Genomic DNA, 6000 nt, shown 5'->3' on the forward strand with positions numbered 1-6000 from the left:
TTCTTACACTTTATAGGATAAGGTAAATTCATTTAATAAATATTTATTTAACATCTACTATGTGCTGTTAGATATGATGATCTAGGCCTGAACCATTATTGTTTATCACTACCTGTTATACAGAAGAATATATTTGCAAATAAAAATTCTTTAAAAATTAAGTTTCATTTACTACTGGGTTGTTTCTCAATATATAAATAACTCCTTATCACTTTATAAAATATATTTCGGCTATCCTCGATAGATAGAAAATAGATTAATATAACTCTCTTACTGCCATGAATTTTTCAAAGAGAATGAACAAGAATCAGTTATGCTTGGGCTTCCCTGGTGGTGCAGTGGTTGAGAGTCTGCCTGCCAATAATGCAGGGGACACGGGTTCGTGCCCCGGTCTGGGAAGATCCCACATGCTGCGGAGCAGCTAGGCCTGTGAGCCATGGCCGCTGAGTCTTCGCGTCCGGAGCCTGTGCTCCGCAAGGGGAGAGGCCACAACAATGAGAGGCCCACATACCGCCAAAAAAAAAAAAAAAAAAAAAAAGAATCAGTTATGCTTTTCGTTAAACAGCGCTAGTCAACCTGTTACTTTACAGCTTTAGTTTTAAGTCACAACTGAAACGTAAAGCGGAAAACTTAGAAAAGGATCAGAAGAACATATAAAAACGATTAGAGTTTTTATAAATAATCCCCCATCTGTTAGGAAGCTGGGTGTATATAGCCTAAAAGAAAGGAAGAAGCAATTTTAAACGTGTGGAAGGGTTGACATAGGATTCATCATCAGCAGGTTATCTTCTTCTCCATGTGGGTTGTTAGAAACCAGAAAGGAGTTGGATTAGACATTAAAACAAAACAAAACAAAACAATAAAACTCTTGAAAGAGTTGTAGAAAAGAGTAACTTAGAGAGTTTTGTAGCTTCCTCTATCCTTGTTTAGAATGATTAGATAATACAAGCATCTGAAACAGATACTGGAGGATAGGAATATATGCAGGATAATTTATTTGGTGTCCATTATTTGTATCTTTAAGACGGTGACTTGTGATGATCATACAAATCCTGCTGGAGGATTACCCAAAATGATAATTACTGTAGAAACCACATGCTGTATTTCTTAAAACTACTGAGCTCTGATGATTCATCAAAATAAAGGAAATGGCCAATTGAAGTTTTATTCTCATGTATACAGGAAGTTAGGAAGAAATGAATAACTGAATGCAGACTAACTCTCCTCACATCCCCACTGCCACCAGCCTAGTCTTCAGCCACCATCATACCCTACCTTACTGTGGTCTACAAAACCAAGGTTAAAATGTAATATAATTTTTTTTTTTTTATTCAGTGGCCAGAACGTACTTATCAGAGTCCATATGGTGTTACTGCTGTGGATTTTTCAATTGGAGCACCTAACCTTTTAGCAGTTGGCTATCACAATGGCACTATTGCAATTTATAATGTACAGAGCAACAGTAACATTCCTGTTCTGGATAGTAGGTGAGAATCCCAAGAATTAGATAAACATAAAACATGTGCTTTTTTTAGGGAGAAGGAAAAAATTACTCTAATGTTATTTAGTTTTGAGTGAATGTTTATATTGTTATTGAGAGTAATACCATTATCTTTCAAGCATTTAATAATTCCTCATAATGTTTCTCCAGCTGGAATGCTCTGCCCTAATATCTCCTTATCATCCTCTCTGCCTCTTCACCAACAAACTTCCTTTGGCTTGATGGTTCATGCTTATTCTTTTCAAAAATTTTAAATATCTCCAGCTTTATTGAGGTATAATTGACAAATAAAAATTGTATATATTTATATTGTGTGACATAATTTTTAAAGGCATACAGTGTGGTGATTTAATATATGTATACATTGTGAAATGATTACCACAGTAAAATTAATTAACACAACCATAACCTCACATAATTACCATTTTATGTGTGAGTGGTGAGGACACTTAAGATCTACTCTCTTAGCAAATTTCAAGTATGCAATACAGTATTATTAACTATAATCACCATGCTGTACATTAGATTTCCAGAACTTATTCACCTTATAAATGAAAGTTGTATCCTTTATTGCTTCCGTGTCCCCTCTTCCAGGAAACCTGCCCATTCTTTTCTTTTGTGCATCCAATACATACCTTTATTGTAGTCTTTATAGTGTTTTGTATAAATTATTTACATATATATCTCCCTGAGGAGGCTGTAAGCTCTGAGGGCAAGGATTATGTCTTCCTTACCTTTGTATCCTCAGTATGTCACATAATATCAGGCATGTAACAGGATTACAGTAAGTGTTCGATTAAGAATGAACGAATGAGACATATTGAGAGACTAAAATGTTAAAGATATTGAAAGATATCTTAGGTTTTTATAGTAAACTAGATACCAGTGGAGCAAAATGAGGTGGTATATTTATATTAGTTTTTGAATAAACTTTGCAAGAACTGGAAATAGGCATTAAAGCAGGTGTTCTTTAGCTTAATTTTGAAATTATTTGCATAGTTTTGTAAGCGTGAGCCTTTGTGCTTGTTTCTGGGAAGAGGGTCCATAACTTTTACCAAAAAATCAAAGATATATAGACTTTTAAAAATTCAGAACTACTTATTTGAAGAGTTTGCATAAAAAATCAAGGAAGTCAGTACTAGGAACAAAGCAACCCATTAATCTGATAGGAAAGCAGCCAGTAATCTGAGAAGTGATTATAATTCATCATAAAACTTTTAAATCTCAGCCCTAGAGAGAATCAAGCCAGTGGCAATCCTGAAACATAGGAAGAAGGGTGAGGTAACTATTTACTTGAATAAGACTTAAAAGACTTATTCATTTAAGCTATGAAAAATATCCTTATAAAGATGGAGATGATTATATTCAATGTGTCTAAAATAAATTAAATTTACACAACTAGGAAAAAGTAAATGAATACAGTAAGAGAAGTAGATTCTAAAAAGAAAGAAAATGTTTGCTTTTGTATCCCTGATATGATAGCTAGTATAACTAAAGGCAATAAAATTTTCCTTTTGTAAGAAATGAGAAAAACACCAGTGAATATTAGCAAAGTGATTATTTTTCCTGTTTTTCAAAATATTTGAAGTAAAAGTCCAGTTTTGAACAATAAAAGCATCATTCCATAAGTAGGTCGTGATGCTCTAGGGAGCTGTCCTTATCACTTATACTCCAAGTCGCTTATACTCCAAGAATTTAAAAATTATTATAACTATTTCATATTTCATGCTTTTCCCTGTTTTAGCGAATCACCTCAAAAACATTTGGGACCTGTATGGCAACTACAGTGGATAGAACAAGATCGAGGGACAGCAGGTGATGACAAAAGAGAAATACTAGTTTCTATATCAGCAGATGGAAGGATCTCCAAATGGGTTATACGGAAAGGACTGGACTGTCATGGTAAAAATAAATAAATACACACACAGACACCAAATTATCTTTCTCTTGTTATATGCTGAATTAAAAATTCCTAGTGAACTATGTATAAGAGATGACAAATTTAGGTTTGGCTAAATAAGAAAAAAAACTGGGCTTGGTCATTGTTTTTCTAAGAATGTAGCTCTGGTATTTGCTAATTTTAACCTAATGACCTGAAAAGGATGGCAGAAATCATATTATTTGCAGAAGGGACATATTATATCTACATTACTATTTCCTGTGGTAAATAATATATGTATTTTTCCTTTAAATAAAGATTTGATGCGTTTGAGGAGAACTACTGCTAGCAGCAGCAAACAAGGAGTGGAAAAAGAAAAGAAAGGTGAAGTTTTGATATCTCGACAGGTTCCTGGAATGTGTTTCGCTTTTCACCCCAAGGTAAATTATTTCAATCTGTTATTTACGATTGCATATAACAACTGCTGATAATTGAAGTGTATTAAGATATAAATCAAGACAAGATGTCAGCATGTTAATAAATACTGCACCTTGTAAATAAAAAAATAACACACATAGGTATCATAGGTGTCAGCCTAAGGTAGAATGGCACATTCCAGTTGGCTGTCGTTCTTCTGCTTTCTGGAGGAAAGGTCTGTATTTCTGAGCAACTATGGAACTATCTTTACAGCTCCATGTTTAACTTGAATGCCCCTCCTTGCCCCTCTTTGGTGCTCTGCTGCTCTATCAGACTTATAGAAACCAAATCCACTATATAGTCCTCCATATCTCAATGTGAGTGGTGACTCATGATTCTGGGGATCAGGAAGACCACTTAAGATCATGTTTGTCAAGACCAAAGTCAAGTCAGAGCACCCTTAGTAAAGTTCTACTTTCCTAATTCTTTTTATCCAGAGGTCCTTTGGAATCAGAAATTCAGCCACTATGACAGACTTGCAAAAAAAACATATCCTATATATTTTCTGTGATATGTAATATGATTATCTCTTTAATGACACCATTATCCACCTACTTATGCAAACCAAAAACTTGAGCTCTTACTCTATTCTACCCCATTACCTAAATGATATTTAAGTAAGATTGTCCCACTCCTTCTAGTCTAAGCCTACGACTGCAAATGTGGTTCAGGCCTTTATTACATTTCACTTTTACTACTGCAGTCATATTCTAACTGCCTTCATCCTCAAATGCCTGTAATCTACTTTTCACCTTGACTCTAGAGCAGTGGTTCCCAATGTGGGCAGGGAGGGGAGTAGTTTCGCATCAGGGACATTTCACAATGTCTTGAGATATTTTTGTTTGTTGCAGCTGTGGGAGGTGGGATGTGGGGAGGAGTGCTATTGGCATCTAGTATGCAGAGGCCAGGGATGCCACTAAATACACTACAATGCACAAGACAACCACTGTCCTCCCTTGACCCAAAGAAGTAGCTGGCCCAAAACATCAGCAGTGCTCCTTTGATTTCTTATTTGATTGATGGGTTATTTAGAAGCATGTAATTTAGTTTCCAAATATTTGGGGCTTTTCCAAGGATCTTGCTGTTGATTTCTAATTCAATCCTATCATGATCAAAGAACAAACTTTTTATAAACTGAATCTTTTTGAATTTGTTGAAATTTGTTTTAAAGCCCAGAATGGGATTTTTACTTGTAAATGTTCCCTGTGCACTTGAGAAAAGTGTATATTCTGCTACTGTTGGGTGGAATGTTCTGTGGATGTCAATTAGTTTAAGTGGGTTGATGGTGTTGTTCAAGTTTACTATATCTTGGCTGATTTTCTGCTGATTTCTTCCATCAGTCATTGAGAGAAAGAGACTGAAATCTCTGACAATAATTGTGAATTTTTCTTTTTTTCCTTGAAATTCTATCAGTTTTTGCTTTATATATCTTGAACCTTTGTTTTAAGTGCATACGTGTTTAGGATTATCATGTTCTCTCGATTAATCAACTCCCTTATCATTATAAAATGGCCTTATTTATAACTGGTAACATTCTTTATTCTGAACTCTATTTAGTCTGATATTTATGTAGCTACTCCAGCTTTCCTTTAACTAGTATTAGAATGGTTTATCATTTCCCATCCTTTACATTTAACCTATTTGTGTCTTTATATTTGGTATGTTTCTTTTAGGCACCATATAGTTGTCTTGCTTTTTTATCCAATCTTACAATCGCAGCCTTTTAAATTGTGATGTTTACACCATTTTCATTTATTTATTTACTTAAAAAAATTTTTTAACATCTTTATTGGAGTATAATTGCTTTACAATGGTGTGTTACTTTCTGTTTTATAACAAAGTAAATCAGTTATACATATACAGATATCCCCATATCTCTTCCCTCTTTCATCTCCCTCACTCCCACCCTCCCTATGCCACCACTCTAGGTGGTCACAAAGCACGGAGCTGATCTCCCTGTGCTATGCGGCTGCTTCCCACTAGCTATCTATTTTACATTTGGGAGTGTATATATGTCTATGCCACTCTCTCACTTTGTCCCAGCTTACCCTTCCCCCTCCTTGTATCCTCAAGTCCATTCTCTAGTAGGTCTGTGTGTTTATTCCTGTCTTGCCCCTAGGTTCTTCATGACCTTTTTTTTTTT

The sequence above is a fragment of the Kogia breviceps genome, chromosome 1 (genome assembly GCF_026419965.1).
Source record: "Kogia breviceps isolate mKogBre1 chromosome 1, mKogBre1 haplotype 1, whole genome shotgun sequence".
Lineage (NCBI taxonomy): Eukaryota > Metazoa > Chordata > Mammalia > Artiodactyla > Physeteridae > Kogia > Kogia breviceps.